Source organism: Ambystoma mexicanum, chromosome 5p (assembly GCF_040938575.1).
Source record: "Ambystoma mexicanum isolate Mex_15411 chromosome 5p, UKY_AmexF1_1, whole genome shotgun sequence".
Classification (NCBI taxonomy): Eukaryota; Metazoa; Chordata; class Amphibia; order Caudata; family Ambystomatidae; genus Ambystoma; species Ambystoma mexicanum.
In genome coordinates this window covers 997,906,517-997,922,486 of record NC_090930.1, presented here as the reverse complement: position 1 = coordinate 997,922,486, position 15,970 = coordinate 997,906,517, and the positions used below count along the sequence as shown (strand labels likewise).

The window sequence follows — 15,970 nt, the reverse complement described above, 5'->3', positions numbered from 1 at the left end:
GCACATTTTCGCTCTGTCTGCTCTAAGAGTGGGCCCTGCCTAGTGACTTTTGCTCACCTGTGACTTTGTGCTTCTTTGAGCCTACTGAAAGTGTTCTTGACCTTAGAGTGGTGTGTTTATCCTAATTCTGCTCTTTTTCCCTCCCTTCTTTGAACCACTAGAGTGTCATCTAACGTTAAGCACTCACCTCTGTTTGAATTATGTGGTGTTAACCAAGAGTTGTCTAGTTAGGAATAAGGGTTGGGACTGCTTTCCATATAACTGTGTTTGAAGTGTTTTACTATATATTGCTAGAGTGTTTTCAACTTATGTGTTCTTAAAATAAAAAAACTATATACTTTTGAAACCAAGCTCTGGTCAGTGTTTGCTTGTACTATTGTGTTTGAGTACCTATTGTGTATACTTTGCATACTGCCTAACTCTTCTTGAGGGAAGTCTGACTGCTCAGCCACAGCTACCAGGTAAATCTGGGTGGTGCGGACTGCTACCAAGTGGGTTTACTGCTATACCTGTAGTCTTAAATCTTTTGCAGTGTTCCCTAAGGGAACTGCACAGGTTTCTGCCTAACACTGGTGTACAGCGGTGGGATTTGTATTGAGTATACATTTTGGTGTGCTTTAGATACCTTAGTGCAACTAACCACAAAGCTTAGCACTGTAAAAGTAATCCTCTAACATGTCAGTTATAGAAAGCTATAGTCAAGAGTCCCTTGCAGCCAAAACTGCTGATTGTTTAAGAGTGCTCTGTAAACATAAGGATCTCATGACTAAGGGCAAGAAAATGGAGCTGATTGAAAGATTGTTAGCTAACCAAAGTCTGGGTGATGGTTCAGAGGAACCTACCACCCCAGCAAGTGTAGATGACAGTATTGAAATTGACATAGAACAACATGTTGATGATTTTGAGGAAGAGTCAGAAGACGAGGGTGAGGCTGTTGTGACTGTCCCCCCTAGGCCTCTGCCTGCTCTACCTGCTGTGCCTACTGGGCCTTTACCAGGTCCCACATTTAGTCCTCAGTACTATGAACTAGAGAAAATGAAACTAGAATTGGAGTATAAAAAACTTAATGCTCAAACTGAAAAGGAACTAAGGCTAAGGGAGATGGAGCTCAAGCATGAGCTAGAAATGAAGAAATTGTCTATTGAGAATGCTTCTCTCTCTGGCTCCTCTAGAAGTTCCAGTCCTAAAAGACCCCGGATGCCTAAAGAATTGGTTGGTATGTATGAGCCTAAGTTGGATGTGTTGGATTGGTTGTCTCTGTTTGAATATAATCATGGGCTCCAGAACATCACAGGAAATGACTTACTCACCTGGTTGTTCTCTAGGCTTCCCCCTGTTGCAACTGATGTGGTAATGGAGATGGGGGAGGAGGATAAGAAGGACTATGAATGTGTGAAACTAGCTTTGATAGCTAGGTTTGGGAAGACCCCTTCCCAGTATCTTAAGAGGTTTAGGAGCCTCAAAAAGCATGATGGTACCCCTTGGGCTACCTGGGTGAGTGAAGGGTTGAAAAACTTAGAGGGATGGATTAAGGGTTACAAGGTGAACACTTATGAAGGTATGAAGAATTTGTTTATGTTGGAGACTATTTATGATGCCTGCTCTCCTGAGCTCAGACTACACTTGGCTGATTCCAAGGAATTAGATTCCCGGAAACTAGCTAGGGCTGCTGACTTGTGGGTTGCCAACCGGGCCACTCACAAGGACTCTGGGGTAACTCAGAGAAAGGATGGGGAGAAACAGCCTAAAAAGGACTCCAAAGAGAATTCTAATACTACAAATTCCAAAGAGGGCCCCAAACAAAACTATAAGGGTAAGCCACAAGGAAAACCAAATCAGGCTAGTGTACCTTCTGGTCCCAGACCAGAAGGAGGTCAGAACAAGCCTCCATTCCAGCGAGCCTTTGGCTCATGCTTTGTTTGTAAGGCTACTGACCATGTGAAAGGAGATCCCAGATGTAAGGGTAAACCTTCAGGGGTCCAGCTTGCCTCCTTAGCCTTCGCTCCAGAAGAGGAAGTACATATGGCAAGTGGAAACTTCTATTACTGGCTGATGAACCCACTGGAGTCTCAGCTAGTGTTTCTTTAGTCTCTCTGGGGTTGTGGGAACAACAGAACTTAGATGTCTATAACTCTATCCCAGATAATACTAAAGAGTATTATAAGGACAGTGTCCAGGTGAATGGTCAGGAGACTCCTGCCATTAGGGACACTGGAGCCAGCATAACTGTGGTGGATGAATCATTTTTCAAGGCAGAGGATGTTGCTAAGGCACCCAAATGCCTCACCAAGTTAGCTGGTGGGCCTGTGCAGATGTGTCCCCAGTTACCAGTTCTCATCCAATGTAATGATATGGCTGTGGAAATACCTGTCAGTGTACAATGTGAAGTGCCAGGTAGGGTTCTGTTGGGTAATGACCTCAAAGCTCTTGGAGTTGTGTCCCATACCCCCAGACCACCTAGCAAAAGGTTACAGGAGCTCACAAAACCTGCAAGAGAGAAAACCCTGAGAGGGTTATCTCAGGAGATGATGACAGAAATCACTCCTCTCCCACTGGAGCAACTTACTGCAGTAACAACCAGATCAGGAGCAAAGGGGCAACCCAAGACACCTAGGAAAAAGCCAGCAGCAAGCACTCCAGTGCTTCCAACAAGGACTTCCCCTAGGTTGTCCAAAGTTACACCTGTAACTCCACCTCCAGCTGAGGCTGAGAGGGAGGTACAACCCTGTGTGGTTGAGCTAGACTCTGAGGAAGAGCTAGAAGGAGGCCCAAACCTTATTGGAGATTTGGACCCTGAGGACCATCCTGAGCTGCAGTCTTTACTGGCAGAAGGTGGACCTAGCAGGGCAGCTTTTCGTAAGGGGCAAAGAGAATGTCCAACTCTGGAAGGTCTCCGCCACCAGGCAGCTTCTCAGGCTGATGGGCAAGAGCCTGGGAAGTATAGGTTACACTGGGAAGATGGCCTCTTCTACAGTGAACCAACTGAGTCTGAACCTGGAGACTACAAGCGCCTTGTAGTCCCCCAAGAGAACAGACAACAGTTCTTACAACTAGCCCATGAGATACCTTTGGCTGGTCACTTGAGTTTCAAGAAGACCAAGGAAAGGCTCTCTCTCTACTTTTATTGGCCAAAAATGGGGGCTGAAGTAGATAGATATTGTAAGAGCTGCCATACCTGCCAGACTTCTGGTAAGGTTGGTTCCAAGTATGTGGCACCTTTAGTGCCTCTCCCAGTTGTGGGAGTCCCATTTGAGAGGGTAGGGATTGACATTGTTGGTCCCCTTGATTCCCCCAACCTCCTCAGGCAACAGGTTTATACTTGTTGTAGTAGACCATGCTACTAGGTACCCTGAGGCAATTCCTATGAGGACTGTTATGGCTCCGGCTGTGGCTAAGGCCCTCCTTGGTATTTTTACCAGGGTTGGGTTTCCTAAGGAAGTAATCTCTGACAGGGGGTCAAACTTTATGTCCCACTACATGAAAGCCATGTGGAAAACCTGTGGAGTTACTTACAAGTTCTCAACAGCATACCACCCTCAAACAAACGGGTTGGTTGAAAGGTTTAACAGAACCATGAAGAGCATGATAGGTGCTTTAGAGGAACCCCTTAAAAAGAAGTGGGACCTTCTACTGGCATGCCTTCTCTTTGCTTATAGAGAAGTCCCTCAGGAGGGAGTAGGTTATTCTCCCTTTGAGCTTCTCTATGGCCATCCAGTCAGAGGTCCATTGGCCCTGATTAAGGAGGGATTGGAAGGTGCTCCTCCCCTCAAGCCAGTCAGAGTGACTGACTATGTGATAGGTCTCCGGAGGAGAATGTCACACATGATGGCAGAAGCAAGTGACAACTTGAAAGCTGGTCAAGCTCTGGTCAAACATTGGCATGACCAGAAGGCTAACATGGTTGAGTTTACTCAAGACCAGCTAGTTCTAGTTATGCTCCCAACAAGGCAGAGGGCCTTGCAAGACAAATGGATGGGACCCTTCAAGATTGTGGGAAAACTTGGAGAGGTCAACTATCTGGTGGATCTGGGCAGACCCAGGGAAGCTCCTAGAGTCTTCCACACCAACAGACTAAAAGCATACATCTCCAGACCTGACGTAGGAGCCTTGCTTCTAGCTTCAGCTGCAGAAGAAGAAGAGAGTGAATCTCTCCCTGATCTCCTCAGAGGTGTGCCTTTAGATGAAAAAGTTGAAGGAGTCAATCTCTCTTCAGACCTGACACATGAGAAACAGGAGGAGTGCAAATCTATGTTAAATCAGTTTGCCTCCCTGTTCTCACTGTCACCAGGCTTGACCCCTTGGGGCCAGCATGATATACTCACTGGTGACTGTCTGCCAGTCAAAAGCAGAGGGTACAGAATGTCAGAACACATCAGAAACCACATCAAAGGAGAGGTCAAGAAGATGCTTGATCTCGGGGTAATAGAGCCCTCTACTAGTCCATGGTCTAGCCCAGTTGTGTTAGTACCAAAGGCAGGATCCAAAGACTTGAGATTCTGTGTGGACTATAGAGCTCTAAATGCAGTCACCAAGACTGATGCCCACCCTTTGCCCAGGACAGATGAGTTGGTGGATAAACTTGGTGCAGCCAAGTACCTCAGCACATTTGACCTTACGTCAGGCTATTGGCAAATAGCCCTGACAGACCATGCCAAGGAGAAAACTGCATTTTCAACCCCAGTTGGCTTGTACTAGTTTAAGGTCATGCCTTTGGATTAAAAAATGCACCTGCCACATTCCAAAGGATGGTGAACCAAGTTCTGGCTGGGATGGAAGATTTCTGCATGGCATACTTGGATGACATTGCAGTTTTCAGCCACTCCTGGGAGGAACATGTGAACCACCTAGGACATGTGTTGCAGGCTCTTGAACAGGCCCATTTGACAATCAAAGCCAGTAAGTGCCAGATTGGTCAAAGTAAAGTGGTCTACCTTGGACATGAGGTAGGAGGTGGAGAAATAAGGCCCTTGCTCAGCAAGATTGAAGCTGTGGAAAATTGGACAACACCAACTACTCAAACCCAAGTGAGAGCCTTCCTAGGCCTCACTGGGTATTACAGGAATTTCATTGAGAACTATGGGACCATAGCTTCTCCACTGAATGTAATCTCCTCTCCTAAATTCCCTAAAAAGGTAAAATGGAATGAGGAGTGCAATCAGGCCTTTGAAAAACTGAAGAGAGCTCGTTGCCAAGCTCCAGTATTAAGAGCTCCTGACTACCACCAAACTTTCATTGTACAAACTGATGCTTCCAATGTAGGTATAGGTGCAGTTCTAAGCCAACTGGATGAGAAGGGTAGGGAGCACCCCATTTGCTTCATCAGTAGAAAACTGAAGGATCCTGAGACAAGGTGGGCAACAATCGAAAGAGAATGCTTTGCTATTGTGTGGGCACTGAAGAAGTTTAGGCCATACTTGGATGGTTCTACTTTTGTTATTCAGACTGACCACCAACCCTTGAGATGGTTAATGCAAATGAAAGGGGAAAATCCAAAACTATTGAGATGGTCAATCTGCCTGCAAGGGTTTGATTTCACCATTGAGCACAGGTCAGGGTGTCAACATCAAAATGCTGATGGACTCTCTAGGATGTATATCATCGACTAGAGGTATGAGGTTCATCCAGGAGTGGATTAAATCCTCCTGTCCCTTAGTCTGGGGGGGGGGGCGAGTGTTAGGGAGAATTCTCTGTTTAGGCTGAATTTCCCTACCTAGTGAGTCCCCCAGCAGCTTTGCTGGATTTCTGGGGTTTCTTTTTTTTCTCCTGCCAAGAGTGAGACTCTTTTACCATCACTCTTGGGCATGTTTGAAGTGTGTTTTCTTGGTTAAACCTTGTGTTGAATGGGCTATGGGGTCTTTTACTCCATAGGGCCTCATGTATTTTTGTGATGTGGGTTACACAGCACCCTCTGTGCAGTAACCCAGGGGTGTCCTAGGGACTCCCCAACATAGACTCCATACCCTGGGACTGACTACTGTCTCCCAGGGCATGTAAAGTCACCAAAGACTTTACTAGTCTTAAATCCTGAACAGAACCAGTACAAACCATCATATTGTGGACGTACTGGCTGGGGCAATTCGATTGCCCCAGGGTCTGTTAGTCGAAGGGGCACGTCTCCGTCCCCCCTGATCGAGTTTTGGCTGGTGGCAGTGGAAACTACTTTTTATATTCAACCGCGAATATTTTCCTATGGGATTTCCCATTGTTTTAGGCTAACACATTTAATTATTTATTTACGGTAGCCTCAAACATACCGCCGGTTTATATATTTATTATTATAACTCCGGTTGGGATTTTTTGCCAAAACTTGATTCTAAAATGGCGTTGGCGTTCGCCTCTGTAACTTTGACCCAAAGTGGAGCCCTTTGTTCCACTTTTGGCGGGCTTCTCCACAGAAGCCCTCCAAAGTGGTGCCACTCTGTCTGGGGTACTTAGGAGGGGTGGAGGGGGATTTAGGCACCCTGGACTGAGTTACCTTGGTAACTCAAGTCGCACTCCGTCCTGATTGGCCCAAGTGGTGAGCAGGCCGGCTCACCACTTAGCATGTTTGAGTGACAGCTAGGCTGGGTGCATGGGGGTTTGCTGCATAAAAGCAGGGCTTTGGGGACTGGAACTTCAGAAGTCGCCACAGGACCAAGAATCCGACGAGGGAAGAGCTGAGCCGACCTGCTACGACGACACCACCCGGTGGAGCCCTGCTGAACCGTCTCACCACTCTTCCCAACGACCGAGGAGAACTCTTAACGGAGTGGCTCCTTCCCTTGACTGGTGGGGACAACCAGTTTTCACCTTCTTTCCGCTTCTTCGAGGTATCTCGTGGCCGCCTTGCCCGTGCCAAGCACCCCGGCAACCGGAATACCACACTTTTACCACAACCGCGAAAGTCGGTACAACCCTTTAACCGGAGGACTCCGCGGCTGGTTTCTTCCCGGGCAGTGCAACGACCTTCTTCTTCTGCTCTTCAGCGAGAACTTCTTCTTCCCTGACCGACGTCGAGCCTTGCTGCCACTGCCTGGAACAACTGCCACCGCTGGAGGATCCTCCCCGTTTAAGGTACCGTGTTCCGCCTGGCTTCCCTTGCCACCGACTGTACGGGGTAGTTTTAGCCCCCGGCTTTCGAACCTGGGAGTGCCTGGGACACCCTGGCTAAACTTTCTAAGCCTCTCTAAACTCTTTCTGAACTCTTTTGCAAGACTCTGAATCCCTAATAACTGTGTGATCTTGGGCACATTTTCGCTCTGTCTGCTCTAAGAGTGGGCCCTGCCTAGTGACTTTTGCTCACCTGTGACTTTGTGCTTCTTTGAGCCTACTGAAAGTGTTCTTGACCTTAGAGTGGTGTGTTTATCCTAGTTCTGCTCTTTTTCCCTCCCTTCTTTGAACCACTAGAGTGTCATCTAACGTTAAGCACACACCTCTGTTTGAATTATGTGGTGTTAACCAAGAGTTGTCTAGTTAGGAATAAGGGTTGGGACTGCTTTCCATATAACTGTGTTTGAAGTGTTTTACTACATATTGCTAGAGTGTTTTCAACTTATGTGTTCTTAAAATAAAAAAACTATATACTTTTGAAACCAAGCTCTGGTCAGTGTTTGCTTGTACTATTGTGTTTGAGTACCTATTGTGTATACTTTGGATACTGCCTAACTCTTCTTGAGGAAAGTCTGACTGCTCAGCCACAGCTACCAGGTAAATCTGGGTGGTGCGGACTGCTACCAAGTGGGTTTACTGCTATACCTGTAGTCTTAAATCTTTTGCAGTGTTCCCTAAGGGAACTGCACAGGTTTCTGCCTAACAATGGCACAGCTATTTCAGTACACTAGCCCGTTTAGTAGCCATGAGCGGTAAACGCTAATGTGGGGAGAGGGCAGGAGAGAGAGAGAGAGAGAGAGAGAAAGAGAGAGAGAGAGAGAGAGAGAGAGAGAGAGAGAGAGAGAGAGAGAGAGAGAGAGAGAGAGAGAGAGAGAAACGCCACAGAACCGGAGAATGCAGAAACAAAAAGAGTCTTGCACCTATCGACGGAAAAGAAAGCAACCCGGTGGTGGCGTGACCACAAGCTGGACGAACAATACCGATACCGCCCATACAGGAAGAGAGGGTAGCTTCACATGAGCAGCAATAGTACGAAGTAGGAGTCTGACGCAGACCCGAGTATGAGAAGGCGAGCAGCAGAGAGAGAGAGAGCAGACCCGAGTGAGAGCAGAGCACAACCACCGGCCCCTACCAAGTAAGAAGTACCTGGGGGACTGGGAGAAGGGAGAGGCATGCGGGATATGGAACAAGTTACTTACTTGTAACTGTTGTTCTCCAGCATGGGTCTGGCATGGATTCAAATGCTCATGAATATTCCCAGTCGTCAGGCTGGGAATCCTCAGTAAAAGAAAAATCAGTTTCAATTTTGTTTCTGAACTGTCTTTCTCCTATAAACCAATCACTGAGCTCTGTGTCATACTGCACCCCGCCAATGACTGCCCTCTATCTAAGCCCCAACGTAAAGTGGCAGTAGGACCAAGAGAAGAGCCGCAGAGGGGAAGGCGGGAGGATTTGCATATGAATCCATGCCAGACCCATGCTGGAGAACAACAGTTACAGGTAAGTAACTTGTTCCTTCTCTAGCATGGGGTGTGGCATGGATTCACATGCTCATGAATAAATAATACATAGCAGTACACATATGCACAACCACAGGAGGTGGTAAGGCTCAAAAGAAGCAATTACTCTTACCTCCTCACCAGGCTCACCTTCAAGCGAACAGGTTGCGCAGCATTGCTTGGCTGACTATGGACTCCTCTCTGGAATCCCCGTCAACGCAGTAGAATTTGGTGAAGGTGTGCGTCGACCTCCACGTAGCAGCCCTGCAGATGTCCAGCAGGGGCACACCAGACAGGAACGCCATTGTGGCAACCATCATTCTGGTAGAATGGGCTCTCAGACGGCCAGGCAACGGTCGGTTCGCCAACCAGTGACAATGGGTGATGCAGCTGGAAATGGAAGCCTTGGAAATGGAAGCCTTGGACAGTGCCTTCACATGGTTCATAGGACCAAAGTTCACAAAAAGCTGAGAAGTTTTCCGGAAAGTCTTCGAGAGGGCCACATAGAGTGAGTGCAAAGTCCTCTCAGCCGGCAACAAAGGCGTTGGAAAAAACACAGGCAATACCATGAGTTTGTTGAGATGAAAGTCTGACAGAACCTTGGCCATGAAGGAGGGGTGCGTATGCAGCACCACCCTCGTCTTGTGGAAAGTCAAATAAGGTGACTAGCAGGACAGGGCATGGATCTCAACGACTCGTCGTGCAGAGGTGATGACCACGAGGAAAGCTGTCTTCCACTACAGAAACTTAAGTTTCCACTTGTGTCCGTAGCACTTCGACGATGCCCTGGCCTTGGCGAGCACCTCCCTGCAGTCTGCTGGGAGCTCGTAACCACCAAACTCTAATGCTGCAGGGGCCCGACCTTCAGGTTCAACAATCCCGGATCATGGTGCAGAATTGCACCTCCTTCCCTGGCGAGAAGATCCGCTACCACTGGCAGCTTGACTATCGGTGATGTTGACATGCTGAGAAGGTTCGAGTACCGGATCGACTTGGCCACGCTGGTGCAACGAGGATCATCCTGCACTGGTGTTGACTGATGACTTGTAGTAGCAGAGGCAACAGAGGGAACGCGTACAAGAACAGGCCTTCCCAAGGGAAGGAGAATGCGTCCCCCATGCTCCCCAGCTGGGGAAACCTGCTGGCGAACCTCCGGCACTTGGTGTTTGTCACCGTTGCGAAGAGATCGATCTGGGGATTGCCCCACCTGAGGAACAGGCTGTCCACTTGATCCTGCCGAAGTTCCCACTCGTGGCAAGAGCGTAGCTCCCTGCTGAGAGAATCAGCGAGTGTTCTTTACTCCTGCCAGATGTAACGGAATGAGGAACATCCCCTGGGTGACGGCCCAGTGCCACAAGTCCTGTGCATCCTTCCAGAGCGCTGGGGATCTGGTGCGCCGCTACTTCCGGATGTAAAACATTGTGGTGGTATTGTCCGTGAAGACCCTCACCACCTTGCCCTTGAGGGACGGTAGAAACGACCGGAGGGCCCAAAACACTGCTCGTAGCTCCAGAACATTGATATGCAGCATCTTCTCTTCCAGCTGCCACAGGTGTCTGGCGTGAGGACGCCAGGTGTGGGCTCCCCAGCCTTCCAGAGAAGCGTCCATTGTGACCGTCTCCTGGTATGGGGGGCTCTGAAAGTCTGTGCCTCCGGCAATGTTGGAGCGCACACTGCAACACCTTATCGCTCAATGGAACTCCTCGTCGATCGCGATCCTGTCCTGAAAGCTTCTGGACACCTGGACCCAACAAGCGTCGAGGAACTCCTGGAGTGGACGCATCCGCAGCCTGCAGAGCTGAATCAGGCATATGTACAAAGACCATATGTACAAAGACATCATGCCGAGCAGTGACTTGATGGTCCACACAGTGGCCATCTTCAGTGCCAACAGCCATCGTACCCTGCCCAAGATGGCCAATATCCTTTCCTCCGGCGGAGCTGCTAAGCAAACCACTGTGTCGAGCATGGATGCCAGGAACAGGGCGTCCTGCAATGGAGTCGAGCAGGACTGTGCATAATTCACTGAGAACCCCAGGTCCTTCTACTTGGCCTGGATGAGCCAGTCATCCAGATAAGGGTACACATGGATTCCTTGAAGGCGTAGATGGGCTGCCACCGGGGCCAGGCGTTTGGTGAAGACTTTGGGCGCTGAATTCAGTCTGAAGGGGAGCGCCTTGAACTGGTAATGCTGTCCCTGGACGACGAACCGCAGGAACTTGCAATGTTTTGCGTGTATGGGGACGTGGAAGTATGCATCATCCAGATCCAATGACGACAGATAGTCTCCTTGCGCCAGCTGGCTGAGCATGTGCTGGAGAGTGACCATCCGAAACTTCTGGGACTTGATTTACTTGTTGAGCCGTTGTAGGTCGAGAATGGGCCTCCAGCCCCCCGTTGTCTTTCTTACAAGAAAGTATCTGGCGTAGACTCTGGAGCCCCGGAATCACCGTTGGACCAGCTCGATTACCCCTTTTTGCAACATGGCCCGGACCTCCAACAGCAGTTGAGGGACATGTTCCTGCCAGGCCACCAGTGGTATACGAGGACACTTCAGATGAAATTCCAGGGTGTGTCCATGGGTGAGAACGTCCAGCACCCAACAATCGTTGGAGATGGTTTTCCACATGTAGGGGTGCAAAGGTGGGGGCCCGACGTCCTGGCCGGTTCAATCTTGTTTGGAGGTCGACGGACCGCTTTGCCGTCCCTGGCGAGGACAGCGTCTGCCTCCAAAGGCCTTGGAGCGACCTCTATTGGCTTCCTGGGTCGAGGAGCGGGATGGTTGGCGGTAAGAGGATGAACCACCGCCAAAACACTTCGAAGACCTGCCAGACTTCCCACCTGAGGAACGAAAGGATGGTCGTCGTTGCTGTAGAGTGCCCAGGGCACGTGCCGTCTCTGTGTCCGTGTCCATCTTGATGGCCTGGAGGAATTAATCGACGGCCTTCCCGAACAGGTTGTCTCGGTCGAACGGCATGTCTAGGTCCCTTGTCTGGACTCCTCGTCTAAAGTTGGTGGCCTTGACCCAGACACGACGCAAAGGCAAACTCCATTTCACATCTGGCGGAACCCTGTGTCTGCAATGTCCAAGGCCACTGTGATGGCATGGTCCAACACCACCTCCCCTTCTTGGAGGATCTGCAACGCCACTATCTGCTTGTCATAGGGGAGGAAGTCCAGTAGCGGAGCCAACTTATACCAAAGTTCTCTGTCGTATTTTGCCACGATCGCGAGGGCGTTGGCAGCCTTGACCGTCACCACTGCCGAGTAGATAACCTCTCTACACATGGAATCCAATTTCTTCCCCTCATTGTCCGGAGGGGCGGAAGACGAAGACGCTAAACTCAACAATTTCTGCCTGGCTTCTGCCGTGTCGAGACCACCAAGTCTGACGACGGCTGAGACTGTAGGCAGCTGGGTGCAGAGTCCGGCACCCTGTACTTTTTCTCTAGCTGGTCTATCTTCGCTGGGGCTGTTGAGAGGTTCTTCAGCAAAGCCAGTCCCTCATCCCAAATATCGTCCAGGAGTGGGACCGAAAGGATGGTCTTCCTCTTCGCATCCCATTGCTGATACAAGAACCCTTCCTTCTTGTCCTCCGGTGTGACTTTGAAAAACTCAGATGCTCGTGTGATCATTAACGGAGGTGACGGGGGGTCTCCCATCCTGCCGTCGTCATCATCCGTGCCTGTTGTCGTTGTGTCCGACTCAGTCTCCCTAGGGGGAGAGAGCAGCGATGGCTGACATGGAGGTGTGGGATGCCTCCTCCTCCTCTTGGCCGGCGGTTCCCCCAGTGTGAACGGGGTGGCCGTAGCCGGATCTGCGGGCAGAGAGAGGGATAGAAGCGACATCGTCGCCTCCGAAGGGCGATTCCCCGATGTCCCCCTCATCGTCATCGTTCCCATGGCCGATGTGGACAGAAAGGATCCCATCCTCATCGGACAAAGAAATGTCAGTTCCTTGGAGACTGTTAAGGATGGCGTCACTAGGGCGCAGCGTACCTGTTCGTCCGGAAGTCGGCTTAGTAGACGATGCCAGAATGCCAGAAGTTCTATGGTGATGTGAGAGTGACACAAGGAACCAGCCCAACTCCCGTCCAAATGGATACTGGACTGGAGGTGAACCAGCTCCCGATGCAACAGGTTAGCTCACCCCTGATTAATGTGGCATCAGGACAGTGCAAGCACTGACAGGGGGAGCCTGATAGTCTTTGGTTAGAAGTTCTCTGCAGACAACTGGAGCAAGAAGAGTTGCGAGTCGAATCCAGGAGCAGGAATCCAGGAGGCAGCAGAATGCAAGGGAAGGCGGGAAGGCAAGGGAACCAAGGAGGACCAAGAACCCAGAGGAAGAACAGCGAACAACTGAGAAGGGGGGAACCACCCCAGCAGGAAGGGAGCAAGGAGAAGGGAACCAAGGAGACCCCCTACCCGGGCAAGGAAGGGCAGGTCTATACAGAAGGGACTGGAAAGACCAGGCAGGACAGAGCGGAACTCAGGTCAAGGCAGGAGCAAAACAACGATCCGGTCAGACCACGTTGAGACGCGGTTCGATCAAACCGCCGGGCTCCTTAAGTAGGGCCTCCCACACCCGGGAGGCTTGGAACGCAAGCCGTGCTGTTTCCCAGGTGCTGGGAGGCCCAAAGCGAGGCTTGGGCCGCAAACCGGCCGGGAGCCGAGAGCATCGTGTACCGCGCATGAGCGGAAAGCGGGAAGGGGTCGGCCGCGCATGCGCGGAACGGCACGCCCCGGGAACCCGGAAGAGCGCGGGAACCGGAGCGGCCGACCGCATACACGCGAGACCAAGCGTCCCGAAGATCCAGGAGCAACCGGTACCCAGGACCGCCCTGTACCCCCCCAGGCGAAAGCGGGGGTAAACCCTCCAAGGCGTGGCACGCCGCATCAGGTAAGTGAGCTGGAACAAGCCCGGGTTGGGCAGCGTGACAGAGACCTTCATCGCCTCCCTCCACTTTCTTCAGGTTCTGAGGCGTCGGTCTCGGGCTGAGGTCCAGCATCCTCTTCTCCAGAGTCTTCTCAACTGGCTTGCTCGAAGTCTCCCTCCTGAGAGGAAAGACACCCTGGCCGTCGTCTGAGTACCCTCGACTGGGTCAGCCCCTACGGCCTTCGAGAGTGACGCCACCACCATGGAGGATGATGATGATTTGGCCTGGTGTACCTCGGCCTTCATGCAAAGGCTGGTTCCCTTGACTTGCTTGGCCTTCTCCATCACGGCTGGACACCTTGTCCTGTTTGGCCTTCTCCTTCACGGGTAGACGGGACACTGAACCCTGCTTGGCCTTCTCCTGCTTGGCCTTCTCCTACGTTCTTAGCTTCCCCGGGGTAGCCGACTTCCTCTTGGGCGAAGAACCAGAGTGGTGGCTGGAGACCGATGCAGATGGAGATGACTATCGCGCCCTGTCCGTTCCGGGACCACACCAGCGGCGACCCCGACAGAAGCGGACTTGCAGTGCTTGGCCTTGTGTTGGGCCCGGTGGGGCACACTTAAAGGACTTAGAAGCCCACTCAGGTTTGCCAGATCCGGGAGAGGCATGACCCTGGGAACCACCCGGGGCAGAGGCCTTAGCCTGCAGCCACGACTTCAACCATTGGTGTCGATCCTTCATCATGCGCTTAGTGAAGACACGGCAAATCACACAATCTTCTTCTTTGTGCGTTGGGTGCAGACAATACAGAGACTGGGAATGTTTGTTATCCATGTACACATTCTGCAAGCCGGAGCAAAGCTTGAAGAGGGAAGTGCTGTTCGCCTTCTCATCCGACATGATCCACGCAGTGTAGGCCTGAAGAACTTCTGGAAGCTTCCAAGAAGAACACTCGACAAAATCAGCCATTGAGGGGCGCTGAAAGAGCTAAAAAAAATGGGTCACCGTTAATCGGAAGGCTAATCGATGGAGCACGTATCCTCGATTGACCGAAAAATAGAGTTTTCCTATCAAAAAGTGAAAAAACGCAGAAAAGCTCAAAGAGCGAAAGGCGAGGACGCCCAACACTTGAACGTGCAGTAAAAATATGAAGATGGCTGCCAGAGGAGGGGCTTAGGTAGAGGGCAGTCATTGGCTGGGGCAGTATGACCCAGAGCTCAGTGATTGGTTTATAGGAGGAAGACAGTTCAGAAACAAAACTGAAACTGATTTTTCTTTTACCGAGGATTCCCAGCCTGACCATTGGGAATAGTCATGAGCAGGTGAATCCATGCCAGACCCCATGCTGGAAAACGTTATCTAGCAGAAGAAACACGTCCCAGTACTCAAAATGAGTTAGCAAGTACAGAACAATCTCAAATCTCAATCAAGAAGCAAAAAACACAGAAGAGAGGGGCTGAGGCCAAACAGTTGTTGTATGAGAAATAAGTGGAGAGCTACCCAAACAAGAGGAATAGTTCAGAAGAGAACGACTGCATCAATACAGCTGGGGGATAACCTGTAAAGAGACAGTCTGACAACAGATGTTAATAGAAGCATAGAAAGGGGCAGAGGAAACACCCCTATCAAGTGCTCCCGAGGAGAAGGCCTGGAAAAAGATTGCAAAGAACTATCTGAGTAGCAAGAAAGGTTTTTTAAGAGACATCCGGAAAAGAGGACCGCAGAAAGCTGGAGAAAACAAAACTGCTCTGCAGGATATGCAAGAGTTGACTACAGAAACGATGTGTTCCACCGGGAGGTGGCATAATTCAAGACAATTGAATGACCTGGCTGGGAGACCAGGCAAAGGAATCAATCCCTTGGTTTATTGAAGTTATTTAACATTAGTGTCAGGGCCAGATCAGGTAGTTTGGAAGGACACGGACAAGCACCATTAGTGTTTAGATAGTTAGGGTATTCCCGTTAGTGATGGGGACAATTAGGCTTTCTACTTAGAATTTCAATAAACCTCTGAGTCTTCAGAGTTTCCGACTCCACCTTTCCAACCAACCACAGCACATATAAAAGTAATCCAAAATCCCAAGTATAAAAGACTAGGGTGATACAAAAGTATCCCCATTACACTGTATTGTAAGATGTTGTGTGCAATGTAAAAATGTTAGAGTGTAAAAACTCAAAAGGGAATCGGGTTCCCCATAACAAAATTACCAAAAGGCCAGGGGGAGTGAAGCTGAAGGCTTCACTTCCCTGTAAAAGGTCAGGGCAGGTTAAAAAACGAAAGCAAATGTTTGGGGGTTCATAGACCTATGGAGGGATAGTTGTGAAAAGAGAAATCTTTCCTAACATTGTGTGTGTGCAATGATAAAAAATACAACATTTAAAAAAGGAAACCTAGTTTCCTATTACTCATAGTCTGAAGGGCTGATCAGTTTCCCCATAGCATGTGAGCAAATGGCAAGCAAAGTGAAGCTGAACGCTTTACTTCCCTTCAAAAAGCCAGGACATG

At 49.9% G+C, this 15,970-nt stretch overlaps 1 protein-coding gene across 1 annotated transcript in view; it reads right to left on the bottom strand.

Annotated features, from left to right (window-relative positions):
- RIOK1 (RIO kinase 1) overlaps positions 1–15,970 on the bottom strand; it is an 862,653-nt gene that overhangs the window by 210,521 nt on the left and 636,162 nt on the right. The gene's annotated exons all lie outside the window — the stretch shown is intronic.